Consider the following 10,486-nt stretch of genomic DNA (forward strand, 5'->3'; position numbering starts at 1 on the left):
CATTGTCTTATTATATTATTTTTAAATAATCGTGTGGTTGCATATACCCTGTGGGCTGGGGGCAGACGCCTTTTTTAGAGTGCATATTATAATAATAATATGAACAAAGTCCCAAAATAACACCTTTTTAATAAGAATAAATAACAAAATCTGTAGTTACGCGATCTGTGTTCACGGCTTAATTGCACGACAAGATTACAATGAACTTATAATGTACATTATCCTTTTCAATAAACACGCATCGTTAAAAAAAAAAGAACGTATAAAAAAAATATTAAAGAATCTATTGTTTTGAATAGGTAACACAAGAAGCAGTGCGATAGTAAAAATGGTTATCGTAAAGTATAATTTCAAGGCAACAAGAACATTTTTTAGGGACATATTTTATATTATTTTTGGTGAGCCGTGGCATTATCCCCAGAGACCGTGCACGCATGCCTGTGTAAGCAATTAATACACGTCCTAACATGTTCGTTTCGTTTAAAAACTATAAAATAATATATATATATATATATAGTTATACCGTTTACGTGTATCTTGACACATTATACGTATTATAGCAACGAGCTGCAGTGGCACGACGATCGTGAACAGTCATTACGAATTAGATTGGAATGTTTCACATTAAAAAAAAAAACGACATCGAAACATTGATATTTTGACATTATCTTTTACTCAACGCTGTAACTAATTTTTTTTTCCCATCGATTCGGCCGTATTAAAACAATAGTACATTAGTGGACACGTGCGCGTGCGACAAATCGGAGATAAAAATTTTGATTGAAAACACACCGTTCGACTTTCCACACAGAACACAAGGACACGACTTACGGCAGGCTATAGAACGCTGAGATCTGTCGCCAGTATATAATATTATATTACAAATAATAGTAATTACTCATTTACTGTGTATAGTAAATATTATATATTTTAATGTAGCCTGGTAATACGAGAAATAACGTTATTCGGTATTCCCAACAAACCGTATCGCGTGCGGCTGTGTCGACTATCGGATTCAATAATATTATCAATAACGACCGGAACAGTAAACAATAGCCAATAACTTACCACATCTAAAATTGTATATTAAATATTATTTCCACAATTTTTTATATTGGTATTTTGTTTTGGGAAAATTGTTGTGATAAGAGACTTTCGGCAAACTCCCGACGGTACGAATAATAAATTATATAGCACGACGAGTCGACAAAATTATCGTCGATAACAATTTTATCATAGGCAGGCCTCGATAACTATTACTGAAATAATAACCAATTATAAAATCGACAAAAACAGCGATAACGACGTCGAGTGGATTTTATTTTATGAATTATTATAACAGTCTAATCAGGGGCGGATTACCCATAGGCCACCAAGGCACGCGCCTAGGGCGCAAAAATTTATTGGGGCGCAATTTTTTAGTTAATTTTTACTTTTTAGTTTTTCATAATTACATAATCTATTATATTTACCTAAATTTATATATGATATTAATTTTTTTTGTATACAACTTGCATGAAAAAGGAGAATGGCTCTCGTAGCCCCGTCGCCAGTAACGTTTTAATTCATATAAGCTATAATACCTAACCTCGCAGTTTGGGTTCAATCCTGCTACCAGCGCGCGCTGTGCCGCGCCGCCACGGCTAGGGGCTCGATATCGGCACTCGCGAGGCAGTTGCCTATGTTAATGCATGGGGAGGTGTCATACGGGTGTGCGGCGTAAACACATATAATATTGTGAATGGCACATGCGCAAAACGCCAGCCAAGGCAGTCAAATATACTGCCTCGGGCCGCCGGGTACACTATTATGGCCGCTCTACTAGCTAGGTGGGGCGCCGCTCGCACAGTTCTTAGCAAGTAAATAAAATTGGATTGAACCGCCTCACCCCGCACTCGGCATTCTTAGAATACTGGAATTAATTCTGGAAATCAGATGTCTTGATAAAGCAATTAATAATAATAAACATTGCGACGACGCGCGACGCTGGCACTGTTGCCCGTCTCCTGCATAGTGCATACTGCTCAGAAATCTTATAGATTTCATCCAATTTTTATAGTTTATTTCATGGAACATTACCCCCCCCCCCTCCACCGTGGGAGTACGCCAATGTAAAGGGCGCTAGTGTTGTAATGCCTAGGGGCGGAAAAATGGCAAGTCCGCCCCTGAGTTTAATATAAAACTATTGCAACTATTTATAACTAACACCAATTTGAAACAAAATAAAAATGACGTTTAGTTTAATTATAATAACTTGTAATTTGTATCATAAATATATTTTAACCCCCCCCCCCCCAGAAAAAAATCGTATCTACGCCACTGTCTAAGCCAATAATGGTAGCTGTCATTTCGGTGTAAATAAGAAAATAACTATACCTATTTTCAACAACGCTATCTCCGGTGAAAGGTGTTGTTATTGTATACTAATAGTGTTACAGTTTAATTATTATAATAAAGAAACATACAATCTTACTGGACAACTGCCCGGCTAGCTCAGTCGGTAGAGCACGAGACTCTTAATCTCGGGGTCGTGGGTTCGAGCCCCACGTTGGGCGATCAAATTTTATTCAAATTTTGTAAATATTTATTAATTAATAATCGTAAATATTGTGTTACACTTATGTTTGGATAGTGGAGCGGCCGCGACGAGGGTGTGACGTAATCGTATATTATTGTTATTCGTATTCGGTAACCGTAGTTCTATTTTAGAATTAATTTATTACGATAATAAAGGTATTTCTAGAAAACGATTCCTCGTTCCATATGGTACCCCCGGGGCCCGGACGGATTAAGCTCGATTCATAAAGGTGATTAGTTTAATTATTAACAGACCGTTAATTTTTAATAAGTTGTAGATTCAAACAAAAAAAACATTTTTCCCAAAAAGGATTTATTTTTTTTTTTGTTCACAAGAGTAATAACTTTACTAAAAAATTCTAATTCGGGAGAATAGCTTTAAATTAATATCGTATCCATGTACAAATTATTTACCTAATCATTAATTTATTATTGGTAACTGGTGGGTATATTTTTTCAGTTTTATAAATCATTACTTACGAGCTTAAGGTTAATCTATTTCTTCGTCTGTCAATTGATTTAATAAAAGATAATGAATAATTATGATTGTACTAACTGCAAATCAGTGGCAGCGATCCTATAGTCCTATAGTCCTATAGTCCATGTTCAGCAACACATACACAAATTGGTCAGTGGGTGGGTGGGAGGATGTTGTGTGATTATTAGTGTAACATGGTTAAAAACAAAACAATACAACCTATATACAAGTTTTGAAATAAATCATTTTTAGAAGAAAACGTATCATTTATAATTAACTATTCTACAAATAAATTATAATCAAAATAATACCTACACTAAGTGAGGACATAGATTCTTGCTATTTTAGATTCGGAACGAGGCATCATCTATTTTTGACAAATTCGATTTCTTTTTTTGTTGTAACCCAAAAACGATAATTTTTCAGTTAAGAAAGATAGACGAAAATAACATATACTCGAAAAAAAGTAGCTTAGTTTTGAAGTTTGCTCGGAAATCCTTGTACTCAAAATTCACTAAAAGAAAAATTTATATTAAAAAAATCCATCAACAGGTATGTCGGCATATCGCCAACACCTAAATTCAAAAAAAAGTATTATTTCCAAATTTTTTTCCTATTAACGTATTGATCGCAGTTTAAATAAATAGTATAGCGCAGTTTGAGAAGTCAAAGTTAGCTCCTTCCTTTTAAAATCTAAGTAACATAAAAGTTGTTTTAAAAACTATTTTCAATCCCTTTCCTATTTAGAACAAACAGTTTTGAAATTTTTTTACTGAAAAATTGTTACTCGACGGTGCCGTAAGCTATCTAGCTTAGTTTTGAAGTTCACTCGGAAATCTTTTCACTACAAAATTCACTAAAAGTAAAATTTGTATTAAAATGCCGCATCAACAGGTATGTCGCCAACACCTAAGTTTGAAAAAAGTAACATTTTCCAAACATTTTTAAGTACTAAAAACTAAAAAAGCCATAAAAATAGCTTTATAAAAAGAATAACTATATTAAGTATGTAATAGGTTTTATATTATGTAGTACCTATTAAATTTATTATATTTGGATCATTTTTAAAAATTATTATGTATATTTTATATTGATAAATCAATAGTAATTACTAACTTGTACAAATCGTCCAAGCCAGTAAGCCCCTATCTACCCTATCCATTACCATAAATATATTATACTAGTACACAATTAATGTATGCAATTCAAAAACTACTCGCTTGAATTTTGATTTGTATACATGAAAATACTCAACAAATAATAAATACCTACTTAATAAGTTTTATTGGAAAAACAGAAGTTAATATTGTCACAGGATCATCCTTAAGAGGTACAAAAAATCTCAAGGATTTGAAAATATGATCTTCAAGTGTATTTAAAAATTCTAAAAATCAGAATTTTAATTTAATAGTAAAAGTAGGGTAAGCATGCTTGAAAAATAAACCAGGGCTTTCAAACGGTATATATTAACGTTATATATTTGACAAAAAAACGATTGAAATTTGTAAACATATTATTACAACGGAAATCAATAATCAAAAATAATTAAATAGCGCAAAACAAAACATAAAAATTAAAAAAATATAATATTATATTATATCATTAAACGTAAAACTTCGTGAAACGTAATTTATAGAATTTCATTGAACGAAAAATAACGCAAAACTAAATAATTTAATATCCATTTATTTAAAAAAATTATATTGGTTTAGTAGAAATATTTATTCCATGCATTCGAATATGATTATATTATATTCCGTACCCGGTGACTGCATTAGTTATTGATACATCTAATAGGTATTCTATTCTGAATAACGATGAACGAAAAACTCGGATAACGTTTTATTTCTGAAAAACGATAAACGCAAAAAATTTTAAAACGATTTAATTCTAAACAACGATAAACGAAAAATTGTGTAACGTTTTAATTTGTAAATAACATAAAAAACGGATTTTTTTTTTCCAAATGCAAGCCCTGACACTAACGTATCATATTGTTTACTGTGTGTAATGGCAAAATATTATAAAAACGACAGCAATAATAATGTATTCCGAACAAACGTGCGATTTCCTTTTCAACTTCTGTCGTTGATGTACCGCTATAATTGTCACCTGCAGCGCACAGTAAACCGCGATTGAATTCTGTTTAGCTTAAAACGGATTTTTGGACGTGTAAACAATTGGATTCTAACGCTTCTCCTTGGACTGCGTTTTACATACGATTATCGTAAATCGCCCGATAATTCGTGTGACGCCGCAATTTGTCCATAAATAGTACCTTGTATTATTCTATTGCGTCATTTGTCATATTTACCTGCGGTTCGGATCGATGTTCGTCGATTGCGCAGATTCTTTTTTAACCGCCTGTTGATACATATTATAATATATTTATTATGACATTATTATATTATAAAATATTGTCTAAGATTCAGTCTGCAGTATAAAAAAATACAAACAAAATAAGGATATTTATTCATTCATTCAAAATATGTGTTTATTTTTAAGGTCAGTCTCAATAAATTGTCTTCTTTATCAATTAATGATATAGAATGTCTTTGATTCGTTGCGTCTACGATCTACCTATAACAATTAATAATAACAAATCATTAAATGATGAAAATAAATTAAACATAGGTATAATATTCTGGCACAGCTACGCATACGCCAACTACACATACATAAGCAACATACAGTGCAATTACAACTTTTTTGCAGTGGAAGACACAAGTGCCAAAACGAGATAAGAAAATAATATATCGTATCCTATACAAAAGCGCCAAAACCCAAATACTATTATGTGTGTTTCATTCTAGATATCCAGATAGGGAACAAATGTAGAACTGGGGCCTGGTGTGGCTCAGTGGTTGGCCTCGGTCACTAACGTGTTTTGAGGTCAAACTTCGGCCGGTATCGCTATTAGTTCCCGGATGGGTGACCACCCGAGAATTTAGTGACGAATTCTCACCCCCAAATAATCGTGTTCTCCGGGCATAGGGCCAGTCTGGCAGATGCTTAAGACCAATAAAAAAAAAAGTAGAATTATTTTGTTTAAAAACACCAATGGTACCCATATAATCATGATCGACAATTATTAATGTATTATCTGATTACGATAGACCGTCTCAGTTTTTGTATTATAAATTACGATACATTATAATATTGTAAGTATATACACCCATACTTTTTATCCATTTATTTTTTTACCTGTGATTTATCTGCGGAATTTATTTGAATTTTTATGGAATTTATTATCCTCTATACCTGTTCGAATTATTGCGTCCACTGATAAAATATGCATCGTCAGAAACGTGATAATAGATTATGAAAATGTACTACAAGCACAACGATCAACATACGTAGGTATATAAATATAACGATAATAATATAATATATTATTGTGTGCACAGTTTCTATTCAATGTGCATATTGTTTATGTATGCGATTCTAATAGTATATATGCGTATATAATTATTATGTTGTGCATGCAACTACCGTATTATACACCTACGACGAGGATTCGAACACGTTCATTACCATTTCAAACGGTTTATGTACATCATAATATTATTATTGTGTCAATTCGTAACTTTATTGAATTACACGTATCAGTAGGTATACCTACAATATTAATATATATTATAATATTATAGTCGTATGCAAATCGATGATTTTGTTTATTGTGCACACGTTAAGATTTTATTTTAAATGTACAATAATATGCTGATATGCTAATATCATTATTGAATATGCGAATTTGTATTCAATGGGGAGATTCACGTGTGTATAAAACATAATGTTGGCGTTGGCTGTCTACTGGATAGGTACTTTTCCAAAAGTCACGTGATCTGGTGACTAATTTTACCTACAGCGCAAACGGTGATAAAGTAAAATTCGTTAAAATATTATTTAATTAATGTTATTTGCTATTAATTAATAGTTATTGTTTATGTTGTTGTTTACTCGTAATATTTGTTAATTTGTGTACAGACATTATGTAGATGAGTAAGTGACACGTAAAAAAATAGTCTACCAGAAGGGCCTAAATCAAGATTTAAATCCTATATGCCATCTTATCATAGCTTATTATACTATCTTAAATCGCGTGCGAAACCTAACTCCTACTGCAGCATGCAGCTGCAGACTGACCACGGCCAGCGTCGTCTTCCTCGTGCATGCGTTTTCGTCGGCCAAAAGACAAAACGAGGCGTTTCGAGCCGGGAAAAAGGGTAGTCATCTCGACACGACAGGGACCAGGGCCCGCAGGTTAGGTCAAACGGGTTCAAGTGTGGCGCCTGCCGATGACCCGTACCGGCTGCGAGAGTCGCAGCGACCACTCCGGCGACGACGACGAAGCTGTCTTCTCTCGGAGGGGGTCCTGGCCGTCGGTCGGTCGCGTAGAAAATAATAATAATAATATATAGGTACTACGCGAGCGCGCGCCCGCAGTCATTGCCCCCTTTCGCCGCCGCCAGGAGAAGGTCCCGCGGGGGGGAAACCAACACGAGTAGTATATAATATTATAATATATATATGTGTGTGTGTGTGTGTGTGTGTGTGTGTACGCCACTGCCTAGCCGCACACGTGCGACTGCAATAATAATAATAATATATTATAATACACATTCTTGGACCATATTATATACACTGCAGTCGCATACACTCTCACAGCACATACAAACACATAATATTATACAGGATGGTTCACAGCGCCATTTTTTTTCGTAAATAATGTGCAGCAGTGGTTCAAAATGTGATTTTTCGAAATTTTTAAACGTGCCATCTTACAAAGATCTGCGTAATGTTTTGTGAATAATTTTCGAAATTGTTTGTACTTGCTGCTCGAGCAGCAGTGTCTTGTCGAGATATTGAAACTTCTGTTTTTTTCTTCAAATTACCGTATTATACACCCCGCCCATCTACTGTAAATTAATTATTATGCGGATACTTTTTTGCCGACACTTTCGTCCCGTATCAAAATCAAAATTCCTAACCTAACCTGATTTTTGATTTATTTAAATAGCGATAATGCGGGTTTAGAATATATGGAGCTGATTTGAAGATTTTAGTAACATTTTGAAAACCGGCAGACTACTATCGTTTGAATTTCAAATTAGACACATCAACATTTCCAAACAAATCATCTGATAAAATAATAATTTACTCAATAGTGAGTAAGTGAGTTTTCGTTTTAAAAACAAAAGTTTATATCCCCTATCGGCATCGAGACACTCGCCCTAACTATAGTATTGTAGCATCGACTATGATTTATATTCAATGGTGTAGATACGAAAAAAATCTCAAAAATTTGAAAACGGTTCTCGAGTGAAATCACCCTGTATATACTATAATATTGGACCGTACGCACACATGCCACCGCCCGTTGTGTGTAGTAAGCGCGCGCGCGATATATATTTATTGTTTTTTTTTTTCCATTTTTCCTTTCCTCTTATATTTTTACGGACGTTTATTATTATTGTGGCGGGACGCGCGTGCGATTGCGAGAGACGACGACGGCGAAGGAAAAAACACGATAAATCTGGACTTGTTCCAAACGTAATTATTATTATAATGGTAAATCGTCATCGCGTAAAATGCGCGTAAATTTTTCTCTTTTTTTTTTTTTTTCTATAAAATTACAATCTGCGACGACATCGATGATAATAATATTATTATAAAGTATTGATATTAATGTGTGCGTGCCACAGACTTCTATAATACTACACTATATAGAAGTCTGTGGTGCGTGCGTATGGGGTGATAATGTGGTCGTTATCATCACGAGCATTATATTATAAACTTATAATAATATCGTAATGCGCACGTTTACTTTACAGCTATGCGTCTCGCGTTTATTTGACCTTGTGCAACGGTTTTGAGTACTGCCACAAGACCCTATGGGCTGTGTAATAATACAATACCTATCATTGAGATCACGGCAATAATAGTACCTAAATGTATGACCGTAACCACTGTTGTGAATTTTCCTCCCCAACACCAGCTGTTGTACACGTCTTGTACCTAAACATTGTTATTATTTTGCTATGTGTAGGTACATTATTTTTCAATATAGATGGATAAAACGATAAATTTAATCTGATATTATAAACACTCATTATTTTGAAAACTATCGATATTTTTGAAAAAAAAAATGTTTTACATAGACAATATTTTGAAGTCATTGCAAAATTGCATTTCTAATTATGTTAGTCTAATTAATTTCAGAAACTAGGTTTTTTTTTTGTAGTAAAATTATTTACTATTTATTTTAACAATAATTATACAGGTATATCTATAGTTAAGATGATATAGTAATAGATGATATAGTAATTATTACTATAATTAGTATTGTCAAATTCAATGATTATAATAATTAAAACGTATCAATATTAAGCTACACATGACATAATCATTATAAAATATGTATATCATCGGTTAATCATAATTTTATTTATTTTTACCCCCAATTCGCTTTTTCTCAATAAAATAAAAATTTCGGTAGATAACTCTAACCCACTATACATTTTGAATATGTATAGGTACTTGGCCAAAATAAGAATAATAATATTTATTATTTAGTATTAAAATATAAACTGTATTTTTGTTAGGTAACTGCTGAAATATGGTTTTCTAAAAAACCTCAGTGGGCGCAGACTTCTGACTGCAGATCATCGCAATAATACTCTTTAAGCTATAAAATATTAAAATTTTAATCATTATCATTATTGATCAATGATATATTTTTAATATAATATTATATCTTCATGACAGGTGATGGACATCAAATAGACGGGGATATCGATTGAGCGAGTCGATCGATGAATAGTTTTGATTTGAGGTTATGCACTATAATATAATACGTATGCTGCTGAAGGTTGCGATAACCTCTTACATTTTTTGATTTAGCAAAAGAAAGTTATAGTACTTAAATACTTAGTAGGTAGTACTTAAAACCGAATGGACGGATCGTAATAATGTCCATGTATAATCGACAGCTACACAGTATGGCGCCACTGCAGAAGACGATGCACGTGTCACAAAATTAGAACCATATATCCAATATTGTGTGTGTGCGTCTACACTCCACACACACACACACACACACACACACACCACATACATGTATATAGATAATTACGCCTACTCGTGCCTGTTAGGTCATTTTAGTTCTGTCTACTCATTGTGCGATACAACTCGAATGTGTGACTCCTACCTACCGCGCTATTATATACGACGCGTTATTAGTCGTTTTCACCACACGTATCTGAACCTCAAGGGTCTTCTTCTTGTCCACACATAATACACAACGGATAATATAAACTCCAATAATTGCAATATTATAATCTGAGGTCATATTCTTTGCCTATTGCAGTTTTGGCGACGAAATGTCGAACCTCGTGTTATTGTAGGCATCGCCCGAATAAATATTTCGCG

General features: G+C 33.4%; 1 non-coding gene across 1 annotated transcript; it reads left to right on the forward strand.

Moving 5' to 3' along the window:
- Window positions 1–2,482: 2,482 nt before the first annotated feature.
- TRNAK-CUU lies at window positions 2,483–2,555 on the forward strand. Its single transcript has one exon. It is a non-coding gene; the product is annotated as a tRNA-Lys (tRNA).
- Window positions 2,556–10,486: the final 7,931 nt, after the last annotated feature.

Source organism: Acyrthosiphon pisum, chromosome A2 (assembly GCF_005508785.2).
Source record: "Acyrthosiphon pisum isolate AL4f chromosome A2, pea_aphid_22Mar2018_4r6ur, whole genome shotgun sequence".
In the NCBI taxonomy this organism is placed as follows: domain Eukaryota; kingdom Metazoa; phylum Arthropoda; class Insecta; order Hemiptera; family Aphididae; genus Acyrthosiphon; species Acyrthosiphon pisum.